General features: G+C 42.6%; 1 protein-coding gene across 3 annotated transcripts in view; it reads left to right on the top strand.

The window, feature by feature from the left end:
• Positions 1-236: 236 nt before the first annotated feature.
• MAPK8 (mitogen-activated protein kinase 8) overlaps positions 237-13,379 on the top strand; it is a 50,744-nt gene continuing 37,601 nt past the window's right edge. For all 3 annotated transcript variants that reach the window (XM_082765344.1, XM_082765343.1, XM_082765345.1), the window contains exon 1: positions 237-337. The gene's annotated coding sequence lies outside the window, so the exon portion shown is untranslated. The remainder of the gene's footprint in view (positions 338-13,379) is intronic.

Below are 13,379 nucleotides of genomic sequence, written 5' to 3'. Positions count from 1 at the left end.
GAGGGCGGCTGCCGGGGCAGGAAGGCGCCCACCTGCAAGGCGCCCGCTTCGGGCAGCGGGGCGGGAGGCCGGCTGCAAGGCACGGAGCGGCTCCGGGAGGGCACCCGACCCCGTCCCCCGTCCCCCGTCCCCGGGCCGCCCACAGGGCTCCGTGCCCGGAAGGGGGCGGCCCGGCAGCGGCGGGGCCCGTGCTCACGGGCGGGGCTGAGCGGAGGGGGCGGGCAGCCGCAGCCGCAGCCGCAGCCACAGCCGCGGCGGGCGGAGCGCGGCGCTGAGTGCGCGGCCCGGCCCCGGCTCATTACTCAGCGGCCGAGGCAGGAGGCGGCGGCGGGAGGCGGTGAGCGCGGGGCCGGGGCCGCGGCCCCCGTGGGGCTGGGGACGGGGTGGGGGCAGCGAGGCCGAGGCGGGGCGGGGCGCGGGGAGCGGCCCCGCCGGGCCCGGTGCTTTGTTTACGGCCCCTGAGCGGTCGCAGCGGGCACGGAGGGAGCGGAGCGGCGGGGCCGGGCCGGCCCGGGGGGCTCCCGGTGTCCCCCCGCTGTCGGGGGGCTCCCCGCTGGGCTCGGTGCGGCGGGGCCGGGGGGGCCGGGCGGGTAATGGCGGGGCCTCTTTGTTGGTGTGCCAGGAGGGGCTGCGGGCTCCTCCTCCTGCTTCCCCCGGAGCGGGGGGCACCGGCACGGCCCGTGCGGCCTCTGCTTCCAGCCCACGGCCCTCGGCGGAGGGGCTGCGGGCGAGGAAGGGGGGGTGCAGCCGTGTGTCAGCCGCCTCCGGGGTGAACTGCCGTGACCTTGCTTTGAAAACGCCTCTGGTGTGGGGTAGCTGCTCCGGCTGTAAGGGCTTGGGGCAGGTGGGCAGCGCCTTTGATTCGCCTTTTCATCTTTCTGGTAAAAGGACCGAGCGGTCCCGTTGCACATTTTGACTTGTGTCTCGGTTTCCCAGTGTTGCTAGCAGCATCCAGTTTTACTCCCACAGCCTGTTTCTTGAGGCTTTGCTCTGGAGTGGCTCCATCAGTGGAGCTTGACCAATTTACAAACACAAGTCCCGCTTGATTATTTTGTTCCCCCAGCTACTGAAATGGATTTGAACAAATACTGAAATTCAAAAAACACTATCATATAGAATGGGCTTGCTGAGGTCTTTCAGACAATCCCCAAACCCTCCATGGTTTGGCCTATCTGATAATATAAACACAAAGGGTGTTATGCATCTTCCTGGAAGGAAAGTATTGCTTGCCCTGGGGCATGTGCACATGGCATTTAGCACGCTTCTCTCACAGCTGGGTTTCGTTTACAGGTGTGGAGACTTAACTAGTGATGGCCTCAGTTTACAGGAGACCCAGCCTCGATTGTAGAGATGCCAACAAATGCACTTTTAGGGCAAAACAGTATTTGAAATGCCTCTGGCTTTGTCTATGCATTTGCAGGTTTATTGGTATATTAGATAATTTTGAAATGACTCAAAATGTTACATGAAGAGAAACTGGGACAAATCTAGTTAGGAATACTGTCCAAAAGAGCTCACTGATTTGAGCAGTCCTTGTGCGTAATGAAGGGGAACCCTTAGCTCTTCCAGTAGTAATAAGGAAAAATTATCTGAATTTCAAATGGTCCTGTGCTGTGACCTCGGTCTGAGGGGGCAGCCGTCTTGCCTTTTCCCCCCAGGAGTTCAAAGATGTGTAGCAGACTGGTTAGGTGGTAGTGTGGTGATGCATCCCCATCATTTTCCCTTCTTTGCTGTCATTTTTGTCTTACATTCTCTCTTTCCTCCTCCAATGTTTGAATGCTCAGATGCTTTGATAGAAATGATAGGGAAAGGAAGAATTAAACATCTACTAAACAAAACTAATCCAGCGTTTTAGAGTATACATAAAGCTGGCTGCATGGAGCTGTTGTCTGAACTCTGAAAAAAGGATTTTAATGAGGTGTTCCTGTGCGGGGTCTTCAGTTTCCCAAGCATTTTGGGCCAATGGTCTCTAGAAGCATTCTGAGTCATCTTGTGGAGCACCATGTATTTTGTGGAGGCTTCTAGGTCAGAAACCAGAGAAAAATGATCTGGTATGGGTTTGAGTCATGTGGTTTTGGACTGATGGTTCTAGGTAGGAGAGAGTTGCCCTTTGTGTGTGGCTTCCATGCTTGTAACCCAGCTGGTCAGGGACCAGGGCATTTGCAGCTGTATGAGTGCAAGTGTAACAACCTGTTGCAAATTCTCTAGGTTACCTTGTTATCTTGTCTGGTTGTTACACAAATAAGGAAATAAACAAATGTTTGGGATTTCAGTGACTTAATCTTCTGCCTGCTACTTTCCTGAAATTATGGTTATTTCTTCTAGTTGTTTTGTCTCTCTTAATTTATTTTTAAACCATAACATAATGGGGTAGTATCTGAGATTTAATGCTATTGGTTATTTGTTCCCTGTATATTTTCTTTGACTTTTTTATCCCTTGTTCCTCAACTGCCTAGATTGACTGCTTATTGTGTAAAAGATGCATAGAAAGTACATGCTTAGCTCTTTGTTTCTGAGGTTTGATCCAGGGCTCTGGACTAATAATAAAAGTGACCTTCTTGATACTCTACAGAAAAGCATGGTGTGCTATTCTCGCTCTCCCCTCAATCCATGGGGGGGAAACGTGCTCTGTGTGCATGCATAGATTTTTTTCTAATGTATTTAGTATATATGTAATATTCATTGCTGTATTTCTTTGCGATTTAGACTGATCTGATTTTGATCGTAGGTTTTTAATAAAGACAGTATATTTTATTGCTATGAATGTTTTCTTTAAAAAAAAAAAAAAAAAAAACAAAAAAAAAAAACAAAAAAAACTAGTTCTTCATTCAAAACCTGCCGAAACAGACATCTGTTTACACTATGTACAATGTCTTGGTTTTTGAAAGCTCTTTAAACATTCAGTTTAAACTACTTGTGCTGTTTGCCTGCTGAGAAGTTCATCACAGCTTGGACATGGATTTTGATTAACAACTTTTACTCTGCTGAATTAAGCATCTGAACACATAGTTTTCAAATCTTTTAAGAATCTCCTTGTTTAAACAGAGACGGAAATTTGCTTTTATACTTGATAAAGGCCCTTTTGGCTATCCTTCTTAACAGGTGAACTAAATTTGAAGAGGCATTGCTCCATGGCATATTTGTATCAAAATACGTGATTAGGCATTTGTGTAAGTTTTTTTGAAACAGTTACTTCAGCATCAGTGAAAGATAACTGGCTGATAAAACCCTTGCTTTCAAGGCAATTATAAGTGTTTATATTTCTATCACATCCATAGTTTCATGTTCAGTGGCTATCTTGCTTAAGCGATCTCTTTCCCTGCTGTTCTTCATTGCCAGCTGTTGTGGTAAAATAGATCAGGGAACTAACTGATTATAGGTGGAAAAAAATCTTCCTTGTGGACTATTTTTCAGCTTGATTAATTCCTGTATGTGTCTAAACAACTATGCTGTTATGAGGTAGAAAGACAAGGAGGCTGCTGAAGCAGGGGTTGCTCTCAGTTATGCACATGCATGAGGGTTCACAGGTTAAGTAGCAGTTGCTAAAAGACTAAAGCAGTGCAAGGGGATGGACCTCTTGTGTGTTGAGAAGTGCTTCTTCAAAGATGTGTGCAGACTGACTCTTCTGCTGATGTTACCTAAAAGTATACTGAACAACCTGCTTATTTTGACTGAACGCACTGTGGAGGCCAGAAGAAACTGGGGAGGAGTACCTGCTAGGTGATGAACATATGAATACAACTGCTTACTTAACCGATTGTATTATTTTCAAAAACACATAGCATCTAACCTTTTAGGTTTTTTTTGCTTATCTGAAATGCCCTACTCCTTTTCTGTCCCACTTTTTATTCCAAATGTGGAACTCCAGGTGTAGGTCACTGAGTAGTTTCCCAAGATGTTTGTATCTATCAAATGTTGAGTGGAATTTTAGTACTATTCATGCATACATGTATAAGTTTATCCTGTGGGAAATCAGCAGCCTTGCTCAATTGTGACTGATACTTCTTAAGAAATGTACTGTCTCAGAAGAATTTGAAGATGGTTCTGAGCTCAGGACTTCTTGGTGATGGGTGGAGTATGTTGCTAGTACATTGACTTGAAATTTAATGGAAATAAACAGTAATAACTGTAGTTAGGTATAATGTACCCTTCAGTTAAGGGGAATTGTTTCTTGAAGTGCTAAATCAAAATCAACCAGAACTGTCGCATACTTTTAAAATTCTCCTTAGTTGAAGTAAGAATTGATATTAGCTCAATGAATGCACCAAGCACATGGTAGCAAGACTCCTTTTGTACACTAGAAGACTTCTCTAGACTTACATAGCATAAGGAAGACTTAATCTCACCATTTATTTCCAGAACAGCCAATGGTGCACCACAATTTGCTTCTGCTAGAGCTTTTTGCAGGCTTTGGGTGAGAACTCCTCCAAGAGGCTGGAGCTGACAGCATCAACGTGATCTGAGACAGTGCTGGCCTGTAACAGATCTCCCTCACAAAGAGGAGAACTGCCCAACCACCTGTGTTCAGAGAGTACTGTTATCTTAATGGTTCATCATTCTGTAAAATATTTTGGAGGTCTTTAAAGGGTGGTGTTCTTGATTTGTGTGTGAAGAGATGATGATCATGGTGTACCAAGCTTATAAGTAATAGCAATACACTTGTTCTCAACTTCAGATGTTCTTTTCCCTAAGTGGTTAAAAACTTATCCTTGGTTCTTTTTCTGTCCAAACTGTTTGCCTGTAAGCTTGATACCAAAATAAACCTCATAGTTGTTGCCCATATTGTCACTTTTATTGTTGGATAAATGCTGCTTGATGTGTGAACAGACGGGATGCTTATTAATCCTTCTCAGTTGGATCTTGTAGACTAATGCTACGTGGTGACTGGCAGAAAATGTACTTCAGTGGTCATCTGTGTTGCAAACAAAGCAAATACTGTATATGTGCTCATGTACATGCACTTCAAATAAACAAAAAGAGAAAATGCCAATTCTACAGTACTGCTGCAAAGCCTATTTCCTGTCATTATGGATGCGGAGTATTTAAAAAACAAAACCTGACAACTCTGGTCACTTAATTATGTTGATGTTATACCAAGATTATTTTTTTTTTAAACTGTAGATCTTAAAAGCATGCAGGAAAATATCTTAACTCAATATTTACTCTCAACTATAAATGGTGGCTGAACTGTGTGTCCTACTCATTGTAGTCTGGGTAGTTCCTTCTTAAATATTTGCCTTGTATCCCAGTCTTCTGAACAACTCAGCTGTCTCCAGTCTGGTTTTGTTTGTAGTGAAATGAGAAAAGCAGTCATCTGCTATCACGTTCCTTGCTGTGATCTCAAAGTCACGGAGATGCCCAGCTCTGTGAATGTATAGGGCCATATGTACATCGGTGCATAAACCGACAAGAATTCTTCTGCTCTGTTTGGGGAGCAGCTGGTGGGGGAGCAACTTCTGCAGAAGAAGGCCTGGGCCTCCTGCTAGAGGCGGAGCTGACCAGGAGGCAGCACTGAAGGCTAATTACAGAACCTGGCTAGCCAGCATGGGAAGAAATTGTTCTCATCTGGGGGCAGTTGTGATGCTCCAGCTGTAGCAGTGCCTGGTAGATCACACACACATGTGCACACACCCCTTAGAGAAACAAGGGGCTCAGAGGGTGGGGGGCTGGGGCACCTGGGCCAGCAGAGGGATGGGATCTGCAGCCTGGGGAGGCATGGGGAAGATGTAAGTGCTGTCTTTAAGGGGGGCTATAGAGATGATGGAGCAAGACTCCTCACAAAAGTGCAAGGCAAAAAGACAAGAGTCAATGGTCATAAACCATAAAATAGAAATTTCACTTGGATGTGGAGGGAATATTTTCCTACCTACATTGCATAAGCAGTACCAAGAGCACAGAGGTACTCTGTGTCATGGAATCCCCATCTTTCTGTAGAATAAACTTACATAAATAAAAATTTGAAATTGTACCTGTTTTGAGCAGGTAGATGATCTCTAGGCATTACTTTCCATATGATTCCACTTTTTATGGATTTATTTTCAAAGTAGCTTAAGGAAGTTGGCAAAACAAAGGCATAGTGACGTAGATAAATAAGGCTGCTCATAACTGGAGGAAAACGCAGTGAGTTGTGATAAGCATCTTCTTTCAAATCTGCTAGTGGCAATGCTGGCATTTCTCTGCCCTGCGCTGAGCTTTCCAGCTGATTAGGCCAGAAGTGCTTGCAGGCAAGCATAAAGATCAGAAAGAAAGGTTATGGTACCTATCGTGCCTGTGTTCACAGAGATGAACATAACGGCCCATCCCTGAAGGAGCAGCCTGGCAGCTGGCTGCCATTTGTCCAGGCATTGCCTTCTACACGTATGGCAGAGAATCGTGTTGGCAGGTGGGCTGCAGGGCTTTGGTCTTCTGCTGGGTGGGTGATGGCTCTTCCAGGACATGGCGTCACGGAGTAGATCTGGTTGGCTTTCCCAGCAATGGAAACAGCCCTTTGTGACTGCAGGGGAATGGTAGGGTCAGTGTCAGAAGGGCAAAAGAAAAAGAGCCGTGGTAGAAATCCTTTCATGCTGCTGTCCCTTAAGGTTGTACTACTTCCAGAAGACATCATCCTGCAGCTTTTTTTTTTTTTTTTTTTTTTTTTTTTTTTGTTACTGCTAATTCTTAACTATTTGTCCATTGAGCAAAGTTAATATGAAGTATTGGGGAAAGGGAGGTGAGCAGAATAGGAAGTTACAACCCCCAGTGATGATTTTGCCTCTTAGGAAAGCGGCTGACCTGGGGTTAGAACCTGTAGGTGGTTAAATAAGTGCACACAGCTGCTCACATGTGACTGAGGAGGTCTGTGAAAAATCTGGTGGTAGCACATCACCGCAAGCACTAAGTGCATTCTTCAATAGTTTTAATGCCTAAGTTTATGCCAGAGCAAATTTAACCTCAGTTATGATGCTTCTGCGGTCTTAGGTATAAAAATACAAACATCTTTTTTACCATTTAATCTTACGTTTTACTAAGCAAACAGTAAAAAATGGGATGCCATGGTTGATACACAGGTCAGCAGGGATCAGTTGGCGATTGTTCACTGTGCCTGTGTTTTGGATGGAGAGAAACATGACTTCCTGTGAGTTCAGAGTAGGAAGAGGGGTAACATGATATCCTAAAAAGCTTTATTAGGGATGTGTGGGCTAAGTTCACTTGCTTCATTTAGTGCCAGAAGTGAATATTGAGGAGATGCACAGTAACAGAAAGATCATTGTGTGTGATAGTGGTTCATTTAATGAGCAGTCAAGCCTTTCAACAGAGTGACTTTCATTTGCATGGGTTCCTGCAATGGAAAACTCCTCTTTGTTGAACAATAGGCAGTGTATCTTTTGCAGTTTATTAAAGTGAAGCATGACGATTCTTGTGCCACTTGTATGTCAAGATGTGGGGAAAAAAAGTTTCTAATAAGCTTATGTTTGCCATACAGGGGTCTCATTAATGTTATCATGGAACTGTGGGGAAATCAGAAAATCTTCATGTAGCTACAGTTACTTTATTCTTCTGCTCCTGTATTTTATTTGAAGTTCTTTCGTCTTGCTTTTCCTTAGAAATTTCCTCATCACTGCTGTTAGTGTGCATAGCCACTAGCATGCAGTGCTTCTGAAGTTTTTGTTCTTGTTTGAAGAATGGGAATTCTCAAGCCTTTTAGTTTGAGAACTTATTTCTTAGTGGTTTTTATTTTATGTTATTTTTCAAGGACAGAGCATCAGGCACTACTCAAGTTCAAAAGAAAAAAGAGAAATTGGAGAACAGACCAGGCTATATTGCCGGTAGTAGTGACTCTAGTAGATTTTCTTGCGAACTGCCTAGAAAGCAAAGCCTTTATTTTGAAATGTAGTTTCAAACCCCAATGTCACCCCCCACCAGTAAATGACTGTGCACAGCATGGTTCTGCATTAAGGGTGGGGTCTGTGAAGGAATTGTCAGTGCTGAGGTTGTGATAGGTTTTGGAGGTTTTTGTTCCATTCTAAAACTCCTATTGCTGAGCCATTTAATGCTAAATATTTTAGACAGGATTTCATAGCACATTAATCTGCTTGTACTTACCAGATAAATGCATGAACTAGTGAAAATAGCACATTCATAATTGGATTCTAAGTTTTTGTAACGGGGATTTAAAGTTAAAACATTTTTACAATATTTTATTTTTTTTAGTGGAACTTTCGATGTGATCTTTAGTGTACTCTTAAAATATTCTGAAAACCTTTTTCCCCAGCTGTTACACAACTCCCCGCTTCCTCTAGTGTTCTGTAGCTGTTGTGTTCTTCGATATCAGTATGTAATGAGTATTTAAGGTCACTTGATGTCTTTTGTTTGCTCATGTCATTTGAAAGAATCAGAGAATCTTTCAATCTGAATCTTCTGCTGACACACGTAGCTTCTATATACTCCATCTTCCCCTATAAGGAGAGGTTAAAGAACAGGCATTTCCTCCTACCCCAGAGTAGCCCTGGAATGGGATTTGTCTTCTAGTCTTGTGCAGATCTCATTGAACAACCCTGAATCATGTTTGCTGGATTATTTGCTGATGACCTGCCTTTTTATACTATATTATTGCTTTGCCAACAGTCACTGGATGGGCAGAGGACTAGCATATGCAGGCAAACATTTGTCACTTCAGTGATATGGCTAGAAATAGCATTCCTTTAGGTAGGTAGTTGAAACAGAATACCAAATTTGATAATTTATTCTCTGCTCATGAATTGATTGTTGGATTTGAATTGAACTTCATGAATTGAAGTTGGATTACTGTTAATCTTTTTGACATACCTGAGTAAATTGAATGGGCCATGACATATGATTCTGCCCCAAAGGGAAGTATAGATTGCAATATAGAATCGCATTCCTTTTGAACATTGTACTTACAGTCGTGTGAGAGGATTATGGTGTAAGCAGGATTTTTCACTTCGTATCAGATTGCACTTCTGGACACAATTGAGTTGGGTACTTCCCGTTCATAAAATGGTACAGCCTTTTGAAGTCTTGCTTCACTGATTTTCCACTGTTTTCAGATTTTAACATTGTAAAAACAACAATAAAAATACTATTGACAAATATTGCCCTACCAAAAAAATGAAAATAATCTGTAGAAATCAGAATTGCATTTTTAACAGCCAGCAGTAGCATTGCTCCTTCTTCGTAGATTTATTTAGTACTTTTATATTTTAAACCTTTTAAAAAATGTTTACCTTGAACTTCTTGCCATCAACTGTCCTTTTGTATAATGTTTTATTTGAAAAAGGATTAAGGAATTGGAATATCCTTGCCTTATCCTATTATTTCTGTAAAAGAGAGTTTTGCTAAGAACAGTCTTTTAATCTGCTATCATAACAGCTTCTTTGCCAAACTGTAGTATTACGCAGTTTTCTTCTGATGGAGCCATTCTGGTTTATGATTTGTGTGGCAAAACTGACCTGCAAAAGACAGTTGGCAAAGTGTTGCTTCATGTATTGTGATAATAGGATTCAGCATGGAGCCATCTGTAGGGAAGCTTCATGTGACATTACACTGAAGAAGCTGTAGAGACCCAGTACTATGAAATGTAGTGCAGCAGAGTGCTTGCAGAGTGAGATTTTCTTTTTTGTAGATGTAGCTCTATTCATTCTGGTAACGTTTGTTCTAGAAAAATGGTACCAACTACATTATTTTTTTTTTATGATTAATTAAAGTAACATTTCAGGAGTCTGAAAAATAAAAAACAATGAAAACCTGAGAAGAAAGGTAGAGTAAGAATCTTCAGGGTTACAGGTGCTGGGCTGTGTAATATTGTGTATCACAGACTATCTGCCTCTTCATTTACATCCACATGGCATGTGAATCTAAAACCTATTTTAAAGAGGAAGGAAGATACTTTTCTTTAAAAATCTCTGCTGTTGTGCAATCACTTCTTTAAAAATGTTTAAGAATAGAGAAAAACTCTGCAGTGCAAATACATCTCACTGTGCGACCTCCTCAGTTGATCTGTGCAATATATTCCTGTCCCAACACAAAGTACAAAAACCTGGAAAACTTGCTGTACAAAACACTGTATAGCTGCAAAGTGTTGCAATAAATGAAATTTATAGATGTGGTGCTTAGGGACATGGTAGACTTGGCAGTGCAAGGTTAATGGTTGGACTTGATGATCCTGGAGGTCTTTTCCAACCTAAGTGATTCTGATTCTAAATTAGAAGTGATTTATAACTTAGGGAGGATATGTATGTTAAATAAGTGTTATTGGCACAGAGGAACACTTTGCAGGGAGAGCAGCTGTGTTTACTTGCTGCTCGTGTTACAGGAACTGACTTGACCATGAGAAGTGCTGGAAGGTTGTATGTGCTGCTTTCCTATTTGTTGCTGACTTGGATATCAGAGGTTGATTTGAGTATCACTAAGCTTTAGATGAAATCTGGTTAAACCTCAAACTATCCAATTCTTAGTACAGTTTTCAGGATGTTTTAAATGCTTATGTTGGTGAGACTCTCTGTAGAGTTTGCTTTGTTTTCAGAATATGTGCATTTTAATTCATACACTAGAAACCAGGAAATCTGGATAGTACCAAGTGTCCGATACACACAGATGATGAGGAAGTGTCAGGTTTCATCTCCCCTGGCACATCCCAGCAGACTTCCTTGCTTCCTTAGAGGAGGGGAAGACGGCAGAAGGAGCAGCAGATAAACAAGCAGAAACATTCACATTTTGCGGAGTTGATAGCATGCGTTCACTTACCCTTCTTTGTTTCCTTGTCTTCAGACTATTGGAAGAGCATCTGTCTGCTTGGCACACTGGGTAGTTAATTTCTTCTGGTAACATTGCACCTCTGTTTCCCACAAGGGGTGTTTGCTAGCTCATTCTCAGTTGCAGTGTTTTTTAAAAGCTAGGTTATTAAACAGGGAATTTCACGACATGAGGGTACTGGCCTCTGCCCATGCAGCTGTCTGTAGGTCTCAATTTCACAAGATAAAACAATGCCTTAACTCTTTGTGAGTGACTATATCATAGTATTTTTTTTTTAGTTGGAGGCCTGTGGCTTATAGACTGATAATATGTGACTATTTTAGAGAAACTGAGACACAAGATTGGGAAGGTAAATTGGGTGAAAGCCTCTTAATTGGAGCTTTATTGACAAAAAGTAGTAAATATCTATTTTGAAAAGGCAAAAAGTCACTGAAATACTGAAGTATCATTTGTGATTAATGAGTTTGCGCATTTATTATTTGACCATTCATTTTCCTGCTTATGCAATGTATTTGTTGTATTTAAGTATCTGAAATAAAGTCAGTTGTCAGCTCAATTTGATTGGATTTTAAATAAAACAAATGTTTTAGAAGCAGTACAAATAATATTGATTCCCTTATTTGGGCTATTTTGTAAGAGATGTTTCCTAATATGAGAATCCTCTTTAGAAAGGTGCTTAGCAGTTTACTATTGATTTTTATAGAGAGGCCACTCAAACACTGTGGATGCAGATTCAGTGTTTGAAGTTTGTGCTGCTGACCCCCACCTAGAAGTAGCAGCTTTTCAAACCACTTTAGAAAATGTTGCCATTTGATATTTGGTTTGCATAAATGTAGGCTTTGAGCTTCTGAGGAAAATGGGATGTGAAGTGGTCATTTTGGCCTCGTCTGTGCTCCGCAGGGAGCTGTGTGTGAAATCGCTGCTGGAGCCTGCTGGATCTGTCCGTGCCAGCTGGCCAAACAGCACTAGGAAATGGTTCAGCTGGAGCAGTGGTTAACAACAGGAATTGTTTTTGCAGCTTCCTACATGTTTGGATGTATTCTTGTACTATGTATTTCTAGAGAAATTTCAGTATCTCCATATTCTGTTAGTTAGTTGTCATTTTATTGCTGCCAATCACAGGCTTTTTCCTTACTATTAAAGGACCTCTAAAATGGTAGTTACTTCTGCCATTATTTCAGAAAGTTTGAAGTTACTTGAAATACGGACATAGAAAAGCTAACAATTGCCTAATACAAAAATCACTGAGTGCTGCTCGCTTTCTCCAGCTTTAGGTTTTTCCCATTTCAGGTTCAGCCATTAACATTTTGGCACTAATCTGGGACTGAGCTGATCTCTGTTTCTGGCTACCTGGTACTTGAACATAATTTGACGCAAGGAATTCAAGTAGTGGTGCATACATGTAAAACATGAAGTTTGAAATGAACTATTCAAGCTCTGTCATGTATCCCCGGTTTTATTATTAACCTTTTGTCATGGCTTGTGAAACATGTGGGGTGAGGTTCCCAAAATTCATCTACTTTTGGCTTAGATGTGATGGTAATGATTTGATATGTGTGATGGGCACAGCACTAGGGAAGAAGCCAGCTTCATGCCCCTGCCTGCATGGCTAACTTGGCCCCGCAGCCCCGGGGCCTAGCTCCTGGGGCACCTCAGGGCGCCCCCGCCTCTATGGCACTGCTCAGGAGGGACAAGGAATAATGCGAGGAGGCAAAGCTCAAGGGGCTGCCTTTGCCAGCAGCTGCTGCTGGAGAGCTCTGCATGGAAAATATGTCCCTCTTCCCTGGAGAAGGGCCTGTCTGGTGGCCAGGAGGGGCTCTCCTCTCCCTTCCCGCATCAGACAAGGGAGCTCTGGAGCGCTGGAGGTTGGAGTCAGTCAGGCTGTGCGCCTCTGATGCTGGTGCAGGCCCTGCCGTGGATGCCGTTCACTAACAGCTAGAAAAAGGAGCAAATCAGTTTAATTGTTATTTAATTATCAAAAATGAAACACGTTTACCATCATTTACACTTTTAGAGCTCTAAGTGAGACGTGGTTTCTTTGTGTGAGGGTGAAGTGCGTGGTCTGGAGTGTGAGAGGATTGAAGGAACTGCCTCAGCTGTGAGGGAGCGCAGGAAAGCCTCTGCTGGACGATGCAGGCAAGGTAGGTTGGCCCTAAAGCTGAACTTAACAGAGCATAGAATACAAATATTTTTGAGGTGGAAAAGGAAATATGGAACAGATATCACGTACTTTTGTGTCTGTGGAGAGAAATGGGGGAATAGAGAGCAGAAGTGACTCAGAGACCGGAAAGATGTATGCGTTTTGAAAAGCAGGCCTGATTTTGGGAGAGTACCTGATCTACAAAAGGGTCTCTGTGAACACTGAAGTATTTAAGTCTGTTCAGACTTAAAAAATGGTTAGTTTTCTCCATTTTCAGTTCCTGCACTCAGTCAGTACTAATCTGGGACACAAAGCACCTAGACATTCTTAGGCTTTTTATATTACATCTGTAGATGGTATTTGTAGGAAAGCTCCCCATATGCTGAGGTGATAGGATTACTTGTCTGTTCAAAACAGAACTAGAATCTGGGGAGAGACATCCGTTCTGGGGACTAAAATCAGATTATCAATCGTGTTTTGTGAGTGG

The sequence above is a fragment of the Aythya marila genome, assembly GCF_965140915.1.
Source record: "Aythya marila genome assembly, chromosome: 7".
Lineage (NCBI taxonomy): Eukaryota > Metazoa > Chordata > Aves > Anseriformes > Anatidae > Aythya > Aythya marila.
Note: the sequence above shows the minus strand (reverse complement) of the source record. Positions and strands in the feature narration are given on the sequence as shown.